At 48.2% G+C, this 11,509-nt stretch overlaps 1 pseudogene; it reads left to right on the forward strand.

The window, feature by feature from the left end:
• Positions 1–7,230: 7,230 nt before the first annotated feature.
• LOC149524506 (uncharacterized) lies at positions 7,231–8,968 on the forward strand (annotated as a pseudogene).
• Positions 8,969–11,509: the final 2,541 nt, after the last annotated feature.

Genomic DNA, 11,509 nt, shown 5'->3' on the forward strand with positions numbered 1-11,509 from the left:
CCTAGACTTTAGTAAGGCATTTGATACGGTCTCGCATGATATTCTTCTTGATAAAACTAGGCAAATATAACTTAGATAGGGCCACGATAAGGTGGGTGCATAATTGGCTGGATAACCGTAGTCAGAGAGTTGTTGTTAACGGTTCTAAATCCTGCTGGAAAGGGATAACAAGTAGAGTTCCGCAAGGGTCTGTTTGGGACCCGTACTGTTCAATATCTTCATCAATGACGTAGATATTGGGATAGAGAGTACGCTTATTAAGTTTGCAGATGATACCAAACTGGGTGGGGTCGCAACTTCTTTGGAGGATAGGGACATAATTCAAAATGACCTTAGCAAGTTAGAGAAATGGTCAGAGGTAAACAGGATGAGGTTTAATAAAGAGAAATGCAAAGTGCTCCACTTAGGAAGGAACAATCAGTTCCATACATACAAGATGGGAAGTGACTGTCTAGGAAGGAGCATGGCAGAAAGGGATCTAGGGGTCATAGTGGACCACAAGTTGAATATGAGTCAACAGTGTGATGCTGTTGCAAAAAAAGCAAATATGATTCTAGGTTGTATCAACAGGTGTGTTGTAAGCAAAAGTCGTGAAGTCATTCTGCTGCTCTACTCTGCACTAGTTAGGCCTCAGCTGGAGTACTGTGTCCAGTTCTGGGCGCCACATTTCAAGAAAGATGTGGAGAAATTGGAAAGGGTACAGAGAAGAGCGACAAGAATGATTAAAGGTCTAGAGAACATGACCTATGAAGCCAGGCTTCATGAACTGGGCTTGTTTAGTTGGAAAAAAGAAGATTAAGGGGGGACAGGATAGCGGTTTTCAAATATCTAAAAGGGTGTCCCAAGGAGGAAGGAGAAAATTTGTTCCTCTTGGTTTCTGAGGACAGGACAAGGAGTAATGGGCTTAAAGTGCAGCAAGGGAGGTTTAGATTGGACATTAGGAAAAAATTCCTAACTGTCAGGGTGGTCAAATATTGGAATAAATTGCCAAGGGAGGTGGTGGAATATCTTCTCTGGAGATATTTAAGAACAGGTTAGATAGACATCTGTCAGGGATGGTGTAGACGGAGCTTGATCCTGCCTTGAGGGCGGGGGACTGGACTCAATGACCTCTCGAGGTCCCTTCCAGTTCTATGATTCTATGATTCCTGGCTCTGTCACTGTCTGCTTAGTAACATTTAGCAAATCACTTATTCTCAGTGTGAGTCCATCCTCAGCTGTAGAATAGAGATAGCAGTACTTCCCTATTTACCAGGAGTGATATGAAGCTAAGTCAATGTTTTTAGTATGCATCACTCACTTAAATGGAAGTTATTAAAGAAATGCAAAGTATTATTTATAATTGATATGGTATTTGTTTGAAAGACTCACTGCAGCAGTGTCAACACAGTATCTAGTTTACAGTGTGTGGATATTACAACTGAAAAGCTGACAGTGATTTTAATTTAGTTTTCTTTTGGTTACCCTGCAGTTTCAACATTTGTGTAAAATACTTATGTTTCAGTATTACTGTGTCCCACAAACTCAGGAGTTTTTCACAACAGGCCCCAAATAAAGTGGTTGAGCCTTTTGTGCTCTGAGCTGATTGGAGAGTGTGATGGAGTACAGTAAACTAAACAACCTAACCACAGAGAGATGTTTTCTTTCTGCACCGGAAACACCTGCCAAAAAAGCTGGGCTCACGCAAACTGCACACAGAAAAGCCCAGAAAAAAACTTCCATCTGTACAAAAGTGAGAATGATGTATTACATTTGGTAAATCTATTTATATTAAGCATATATTGCATTATATTGTCAGATGCATGGCAAACATAAATTGCAGCAAGCTTTGTAATCTGCATTTTTCACAAGTGACCATGCACTGCCAGTTTTAGAGTGCAGGTAGAACCCCTCTAGTCCAGGACCCTCAGGGTCTGACTGGTGCCAAACCAGAGAATTTGCTCAACTATGAGAAGTCAATATTGTCTAGCAGCATTACCAACTCTTCCACAGCTTACTAGGCTCTTAGAAGATATTTAGGGGTAAATTTGAGCTAAATACCAGCACAGAACACTGAAAGGCAGGACTGGTGGCTGTAAACAAACTCTATTGGAATGCGGGAAACTTGGCCATATCCATGATAAGTGAATATCCAGTTAACTAAAATCATGCTGGACCATGCATATTGCCAGACCAGAGAGAGGTTCAACCTGTAGTAAGATGTGTGATCTGGGACATATTTTTCTCCCAAATGAAAAGATGTTGGAAAGCACAATATAGTAACGTGAGTAAACATGATATGTGTCCACATTGATTGCATTCCCATTTTTGTTAGCTTAAGTCCTATTTACAACTAAAGCTGATGCATAATTGTTGCTATGTCCAGTTACAGAAACATGATCTGTCTTTTCAAATTGGATCCATAACCATGACTGCAGCCTGGCTAGCAGGTCTTTCCAAAACATTGCATCACACAATAAATAGGTTTGCCGTCCATATTCCCACTGGCACAGTTATTCCACAAGCAAGTAAATGCTTGAATAAACAAGCTCAGTGCTTTTTGCCCACCCTTTGCTGTAAATAGCCACAATGCATAACTCCTTATCAACATTCTTTCTTTAAAAAAAACCTATGATTTTTTCTAGCAATTTCCATTTAATCTCACAAAATTGAGGCCTCCAAATCTGTTTGTATATGGTCAAATATCAAGTTTAAGACCTTCCAGCTTGAGGTGAGACTATCCAACCTGATCTAGTTTTTTGCTGGTGGAGCTAGCAGGGAGTATAAACATATTTTAGGCAGATGTGCCGAATCTGGTATCATTCTGTTGGACAAACAGTGATGGGAGACAATAAAAATACCAAAGGTCTGGTATCACTATTTAATGAGATGATCCAGTCTGACATACTACCCCTTCTTATGTGATGATGTACCTGCCATCTATTGAGACATAATTCACCATGCTACAATATTGTCTCCACAGATGGCAGGTGCAGTGGCAGGGAACAACAGTAACTGTGGAGTGACTCATTCCTAAGACTAACAAGATGGTTTAATACCATGGTCCCCAACACAGTGTCCGTGGGCCCCATTGTGCCCGCTGGGTCATTTATGTGCACCCGCCTAGTGACCAGGGCCGGCTCAAGCCATTCTTGCATCCTGGGCGCATGGTGCATGCGCTGCCCCCAACCTCAGGTGCCTGGCAGCCCCAAAAGGTTGGGGACCAATGGTTTAATAGGTGATGAGTTTTCGTGGGCCAGACCCACTTCCTCAGATCCTGTTGATCTGAGGAAGTGGGTCTGGCCCACAAAAGCTCGTCACCTATTAAACCACCTTGTTAGACTTTAAAGTGCTACATAGTTTTTCTTTTTGTTTTAGCAAGATCAGAATAACACAGCTACCTCTCTACTACTATTCATTCCTAAGAGTCACTCCAGACTCCAAAAGTTCAGGATACCATCTACATGTTTTGTTAGTCTTTAAAGTGCTATCAGACTATTTGTTGTTTTTTAAATTCATTCCTAAAAGGTAGGAGATTTAACGTTTTTAATCTGACTGCATTAGCACTTGTGGTGAGACGGAAACTCAGGAAGGTTTGGCGCCCTGCCCTATGGTCAGATGAGTAACCATGGGCAGATGAAGACCCCACGCTCCTGTTAAGGAGTCCTCCAAAAAGCGCGGTGCAACTATGGCTGGTCAAGTGCCAATTTCACCTATCGGGAGGGCAGAAAAGACTGCGAGGCACCCTGATAGGCTCGGAGCAGGTTGGCTTAGGCAGAAAAGAGTGGGAGAGTGTGACATTCATTGCGAAACTCGTTTGCCGCCTCAGCCTAGGAGACTGTGGCCCCCGTGTCACCCAGGCCTGGCCCGAGGAGCTGCTGTACCCAGAGCCCGTACTGGGCGTTGCTGGGGCTCCTGGCCCTGGAGCCCGGCATGGGGTGACTGGCGGAGCGTCTTTCTGAGCGGGTAGCCCTGGCCACCGTAGCCCCCCAGCCGCCCTCCTCGAGGGGCTGGAGCAGCAGCAACCGCCACGGCTGTTGGGCAGGTGAAAGTGTCATCCCCAGCGCAGGTCCTTATGCGGTTTGGGGCCAGGTGGGGATGCGGAGCTCAGGAGAGTGGCTGGCCCAGCAGGTGGGGGAGAAGGCGGGATGGCGGGTCTGCACACGGAACAGGGGTTAGGAGATGCACCAAACGGTGAGTGCTGGGCTGTGGTGGGTGGGGACTCCAGCCTCCAGTGTGCACTGTGGCATGGGCTGTAACTCCCGGGCAGTTCCCAGCCCTGGTACATGCGGGGGCTGGAGTCCCGGAGGGAGGGCAAGGGGTTGGTAAAGGAGTGCGTGGGGGTGGGGCACAACAGCCAGTCACCTTGCCCCGTGGGGTTCTGTTTGGCCTCTCAGGGGGGCGGGGCTGGGTCATGCTGCCCGGTGCCATGCACAATGAGTGCGGGTGCCTCGTGCCATGTGCAGCCCACAGGCTTGGGCAGGAGGGCGGCTTCCGCACACAGTCGTAGTGCTGGGAAACGCATGAGCGTGGTGTGGGGTCCCGCGCGCGCCTCGGGTGTAGGGTGTGTCTCCCCTGGCTCCGCTTTCTCCCGCTGCTTTGTAGTGTATGGGCTTAGGTCGGCCGGAAGGTTAGTAAACAGCCTCTGAAGAGACACCTGGGTTTACTTCTGGGGTTGACATCTCCGTGAGCCCTGGCCTCGTGGTTGATACAGCCTGAGTGTGAGGGGCTGTTCAGGAAGGTAAATATCTTAACATTTAAGAGTAAGCTCTACAAAGGATAGAAAAGCCTCAGAACAATCCTTTGATCTCTGACAAAGGTCTAAGTTTGGTGTCTTCTAATAAAGTTTATGGCTTACTTATTTAGCTTAGACTCTGTAGAAACACACATCCTGGTCCTCTTCATTCTGAGTTCAAGACTCTTATTGAAGAGATGGGTGAATCTCTCTATTAAAGGCTTTTCTATGAGGAGCAAGAGGGTAAAAGAGTCAAAGGCTTGAAATGGTGAAATTAATAACCAGGGCTTGACAAACAGCGGCGAAACCTACTCGCCAGCCCCGCACTGCACATGTGCAAGATCCGCATTGCGCATGTGTGCGCCGCCGGTGAATGGGGCCACCAGCTGAAATCTACTCGCCACGGGTGAGTAGATTCAGTGATTTGTCGAGCCCTGCTAATAACTCTCCTTACTCACTTGACTTGTTACTGGGTTAATATTTCTATGTAATCTCAATTTTAGTATGGTGTAAATGTAAAATTGCCCTTCCCCATTTGGTGGTGGTGGGGGACTTGCATGAATTGGTAAACTTTGGGGAATAGAGAGCTTTGCTGTGGCACCTACAATCCTGTGGTTTTCTTGTCTCTTTAAGATGGTTGTCCCAGTGTAGCACTTGCTGTGCTTCACTATTTGCATAGGGATGTTAGATAGCAATTAATTGAATAATCATAATAGACAGGGCTTGCTTAACTGCAGTGAGCCCCACTTGCCAGCCGTGCTGTCTGGTGATCTGCGCATACACAGATCGGTGTGCGCATGCGCAGATCGCCCGAACCTGGCTATTCCGAGTTGCAATCTACTCGCCATGAGCAAGTAGATTGCATTATTTGTCAAGCTCTGATAATAGATATGTAGCCGTGTTAGTCTGGTCTTGCTGAAACAAAAAACAGAATTATGTAGCTCTTTAAAGACTAACAAGATGGTTTATTAGGTGATGAGCTTTCGTGGGCCAAACCCACTTCCTCAGATCAAACAGTGGAAGAAAATTGGCACGACCATATATACCAAAGGATACAACCAAAAAAATGAACACATATGAAAAGGACAAATCAAATTTCAGAACAGAAGGGGGATGAGGGGGGAGGTAAATGTCTGTGAGCTAATGATATTAGAGGTGATAATTGGGGAAGCTATCTTTGTAATGGGTAATGTAATTAGGATCCTTGTTAAGACCTAGATGTAAAGTGTCAAATTTTAGACAGGATCACAAAGAAAAAACAGTTTCTTGCCATTTCAACCAGAAAGGGCATTGTCTCAACGACCTGATTACCTGTGTCCTGCTTCAAAGACCTTTTAACAAGAGACTTGAAAGAGAATCCTCTGAACTGTCATTCATGCTTAAATTTGACACTTTAAATTTGACATTTCACCTCTAATATCATTAGCTCACAGACATTTACCTCCCTCCTCATTCCCCTTCTGTTCTGAAATTTGATTTGTCCTTTTCATATGTGTTCATTTTTTTGGTTGTATCCTTTGGTATATATGGTCGTGCCAATTTTCTTCCACTGTTTGATCTGAGGAAGTGGGTCTGGCCCACAAAAGCTCATCACCTAATAAACCATCTTGTTAGTCTTTAAAGTGCTACATAGTCCTGTTTTTGTTTGAATAATCATGTGACCGCACAAAATATTACTTACATGACTATTTGATGGTCTCTGGGGGCGGCAGCCAGTGCACTCCTGGGTAGCCCTGTGCCACCCTGTGAGGTGGTGGGTGGGAGCTGGTCTGTGAGGAGAGCAAATTTTAAAAACCAGCTCCCTGCACAGACCGGCTCCCTCCTGTTGCTCCCCTCCTGTCACTCTGTGCTGCTTCTGATAGAGGCAGCGGCGTGAATCTCCCATTATAGTGACAGGCCTAACGCAATGGGGGACTCCCTAGACTGGATGCTATCCAATGAATAAGTGCTCAAGACTAAGTTGGGGACGGTGATCTCACCAACTTTAACCTTCATTTCATGGGGTTATTCAAGGGTATGTCTACACTACCCTCCTAGTTCGAACTAGGAGGGTAATGTATGCATACCGCACTTGCTAATGAAGCCCGGGATTTGAATTTCCCGGGCTTCATTAGCATAAGCGGGGAGCCGCCATTTTTAAATCCCCGCTGCTTCGAACCCCGTGTAGCGCGGCTACATGGGGCTCGAACTAGGTAGTTCGGACTAGGGTGCCTACTCCGAACTACCGGTACACCTCGTTTCACGAGGAGTAACGGTAGTTCGGAATAGGCACCTAGTCCGAACTACCTAGTTTGAGCCCTGTGTAGCCGCGCTACACGGGGTTTGAAGCAGCGGGGATTTAAAAATGGCGGCTCCCCGCTTATGCTAATGAAGCCCGGGAAATTCAAATCCCGGGCTTCATTAGCAAGTGCGGTATGCATACATTACCCCGCTAGTTCGAACTAGCGGGGTAGTGTAGACATACCCTTATTTTTATTTTGGGGGGGGCACATGTTAACTGACTCTGATTTTTGTTTATTGCAGCTGGATGTATTTCTGGACCTCCTACAGAAGATGGACCTTGCCTGGTCTCTGAGCAGCGTATGTTGGGCCCTTGGCCCTGGAAGGCCTTGGATTTGTTGAAGCATGCAGGAGATGCCAGAATTTGGCAAGCCTACCACGCAGATCCGGTGCACTTTCTTTTCTTTAGAGAAGAGATGGGAATGCCTGCTGTTTGGCCAATTCCAGGTGAACAAAGAGGATTTGTGGTGACTATGGAATCACGAGGCTTTTCTTCCCCAAAAATACTGATGTACTTAGCAGCACTCTCCTATCTCTCCAGAATCACTGGTCACCCTGATCCTCTTCAAGATTTTGTAACCTATCAGATGGCTGCAGTGGAGAGAAGGTAATCAAAGATACTGCAGATCTCATGTAACTATTGAAGTGTTGTGATCTCTCTTGGGCACAGTACAGTCTGTATGTAGCTCTCTTTATGAATGTTTGTTCTGTGCCTTGTTTACTTTACCTTTTATGGGGCGGCACTTGGTGTAGAAGAGATGGTAACAAAGACTCACAACTGGACACAACCAGATATCTTGTATATGAATGATGTCCAGCTGACCTGAGGAAACAGTGAACATTTACCTGGATACATCTTTCTTGAGCCAAGAAAAATGTTTGCTATCTTAGATTATCTAGAGAGACAAGGATATGCCCTGTTGTGGCACTGTGCAATTATGTGGCAGCTAGGCCACAAAGGGTTGAGCTTCTCTTTGTACATTGGGATGGTACACCATTGACAAGGAGACAGTTCTTGGCTATATTCAGTTCAGCTTTAAGGTTACTTGGCCTTTGTCCAGAGCAATATGGTGTACATTCTTTCTGGTTGGGACAGTTGTACACCACAGATGTTCAGAAGAAGTCATTCTGCACCTGGGAAGGTGGCAAGGTATCAACCTAAAGAGGAGATAAGTAGTCTCCTGGGTCTTGCTGCCACCATCCATGTGGTGGGAGGTGCACTTCCTGCCATTGAAGCACATGCCTGTCTGCTCAGCCGGTGACTTGAAGCATCTGTTGGAGGCCCTCTGTGTAGTCAGTGATCAGGACCAGGTCATTCACATAGGCCAGGACGTTGATCCACTCTCCGTTCAGATCAAACCCAGGTGGGCCATGGGAGATGGCTCGTAGGAGTGGCTCCATGGCCAGGTTGAAAATGATGGGGCTGAGCAGGTAGCCCTGCTTCACACTGTGGTGGATTCGGATGATAGCTGTCTCTCTGTCAGAGTGGATGGTGATAGTGAAATTCCTGAAGAGGTAGAGAGTTGCTGTAGGAAGGTGTATCCCAAACTCTACCAAGGCGGTGAAGATGTGGTTTTGCAGGATGGAGCTGAAGGTGTTGGCTAGGTCCAGCCAGTCCACCACACACTGATTCCATGATCTTCTGGCCTCTTGGATGGCCATCCGTAGTACAAAGATATGTTCATAGCACCCTTTGCATGACATGAAGCCCTTCTGGGCGGTGCTGACGGTGCCTCTACACATGGCTCAGTCCGTTATCCTGGCCGCAAGGCAGCTGGTGTAAGTTAATTGACTGACTGGTTTATCAAGATGGCTTGAGTTCTATGGGAGAAAATTCAGGAAATGTCATCCTAGGAAATATTTCTGAAATCACTGGACTACATTATATTCCCCAAGAAGTCTGGAATTCAGCAGACTTGCAGACACTCCATATGCAAAATATAATTAGATAGTTACCAGTTAGCCATTCTAAGAAGAGACAACAGAAAGTACATATAAAGTTTAACCTTCCTTAGTATTTAAACTCACTTTATATCTTGTCACTGCTTTATCTGTCTGACAGATGTTTGTGTCTTGCTGTTTCAGCCTCTCTCCTTAGGTGACAACTAAGGTTCTTGACTTTTACCAACTTCTGTAGTCTAGCCACTAGGGATGTAAAATCCTGTTTAATTGGCTGACTAAACATTTAACTCATTAAGTACCATGGCAGAGTACTGCTCAGTTGCAGGATTTTTGGCCCCACCAGTTCTACTGCAGCAGCACCAACCTTACTGTCAGGCCTCCTGGACTCCCCCCACCTCCCACCACAATAGACCATGGCCCTGCCACAGCAGCCCCCGCCACTGGCATTCCAATAGCCCTGCTGCTGGCTCAGCAGGACTCCATCAGCATTCCTGGCTGCGGGGCCCCCTACAGCCAGCCTGGCTGGCTTCCTTGTCCCTGCTTCTAGTCCTCCACTGGGATTCTGATCCAGAAAGTCCCGGTGGAGAGAGTTCAACCTGTACCCAGTATAACTTCATGTTGGTGTTAACTATTTCAATTGATTGCTTAATTTCACATGATGTAAACAGGGGCTGAACTGCTGCTTGCTATTAGCCAGCTAAAAGGAGGGGTGGGTGTGCCTGCTACAATTGTTTAGATCTGTAAGATTAACTGTTAACTGTTGATATGTAAATACAGCTCATGCCAGGATGGGGAGAGTATCCGAGGTGTGGCTATGTAAATCCCATTCAGCCAGGGCTGATGGAGGGTCAGTGTTGGAATGGAATGTGGAGAATTGTAAATAATTTGGGGCTGTTGTGGGGGGTCACTAATCATGCTACCCCTAAATGTGGGAACTGTAAAACATGCCACAAGTGCTTGCAGGGGAGACACCACCATCATTTTGTAAGAGGTCTCTGAGGAACAAGCCTTCCCCCTTCCAGAGTTGAGTGAACTGAGCAGGGGGAAGGGTTAAATGGCTTGAGTCAGCCTGCTTCACACCTGCCAGGTGTGAGCTGTAAGACTGGCCCAACCTGCACCTTTCCCCCTTTGTTTTAAGGACAGGCCTAAAGCAGACTCTCTGAGGCAGTGGTCCCCAACCATTTGAGGTTGCCGGGCGCCAGGGGGCGTGGCTGTTTGCCTGCTGGGTGCCAGAGGGCGGGGACACTTGGGTGCCCGGTGGTGGCCCCCCCTATAGCCGCATGCCCGGGGCCGGGGCCCCCCATAGCCACATGCCCAGGGCCGGCACCCCCCCCAAGCACCGCGCGCCTGGGGCTGGCGCCCCCCTCAAGCACTGCGCGCCCGAGACCGGCGCTTCCCCCCCCCCCGCAAGCGCTGAGCGCCCGGGGCTGGCGCCCCCTCCAAGTGCCATGCGCCCGGGGCCAGCGCGCCCCAAGTGCTGCGCACCCGGGGTGGGCGCCACCTGCAAGCGCCGTGAGCCCAGAGCGCGGGCGGCCAATCCGCGGCCCTCCCGGGGCCGGCGCTCACCGTGCGCCATGCGCCCGGGGCCATCTCCGGCACCATGCATGCGCCACATGCCCAGAGCCAGGCCAGCCCTGAGCACTTGGCGGGAGCACACAAATGCCCCCGTGGGCGCCATGGTGCCCGTGGGCACCGTGTTGGGGACCACTGCTCTGAGGAGTCTTTTCTTTTGCTAGTCTGGTGGAAGCTGGATTCCTTTACCAGTCCAACTGGTGGCTAAAGAGTTGAAGTCACTGAGAGCTGAAATCACTGGTTTGGCTGATAGTCAGACCCATTGCAGCCAGCGAAGCAGCAGTGGTGGCCAGCAGAGTGGCTAGTGGGAATCACTGGCCCGTGATGTGGCCAATAGGAGTGGCAGCAGGTGAGGAGCGGCGACCAGTGGCATGGCATGGAGTGGCAACCAGCGGCGTGGCGCGGAGCGGCAGCAGGCCAGGAGCAGCGACCAGCGGCGGTGGCCGACGAAAGCAGTGGCGGGCAACCAGTGGAGCGTCCAGTGGCGTGGGACAAGACAGCTGGTGGAGCATGGTGGAGTGTCATAAGGTGATCCCTATCTATTCCCCCACCCCCATTTCTACCCAGGTTGGGAGGTGAAACCCTGCAGATGAACTTTGGGATTCTGTGTGGCACTGACCAGGGACAAAGACTTTTGGGGTGTCGGACTCTTTGGACTTCAGGTGATTCTTGGCTTGGGAGGGGAGGGGGCTTAGCTCATGTTTGGGGTATGAACTCTGTTTGTGGTGTTTCCCCCAAGTTAATGCCATATGACTTCTCTCTCTGTTTCTTTAAATGTTTCTTTCCTACACTCAGACGCAGTGCTTGCGAGTGGGGAAGTATTGCCTCTCAGAAGCACCCAGGGTGTGTGAATTTCCCAGATTACTGGGCGTGGGCTTGAGCCGGTTCTATGTGAAATGGACCCTAAGATATTGAACCCAACCCTGGTTACTGCCAGGCCTACCTGGCAGAAGGGTTACACTAATAAATTCCTTTCTTATTTTAACCCCTGCTTTCCTCTGGTCTGAAGGAACTGTAAGTGATGCTGAAGACAAAACAACT

This window comes from Pelodiscus sinensis, chromosome 4, assembly GCF_052426305.1.
Source record: "Pelodiscus sinensis isolate ZL-2025 chromosome 4, ASM5242630v1, whole genome shotgun sequence".
NCBI lineage: Eukaryota > Metazoa > Chordata > Testudines > Trionychidae > Pelodiscus > Pelodiscus sinensis.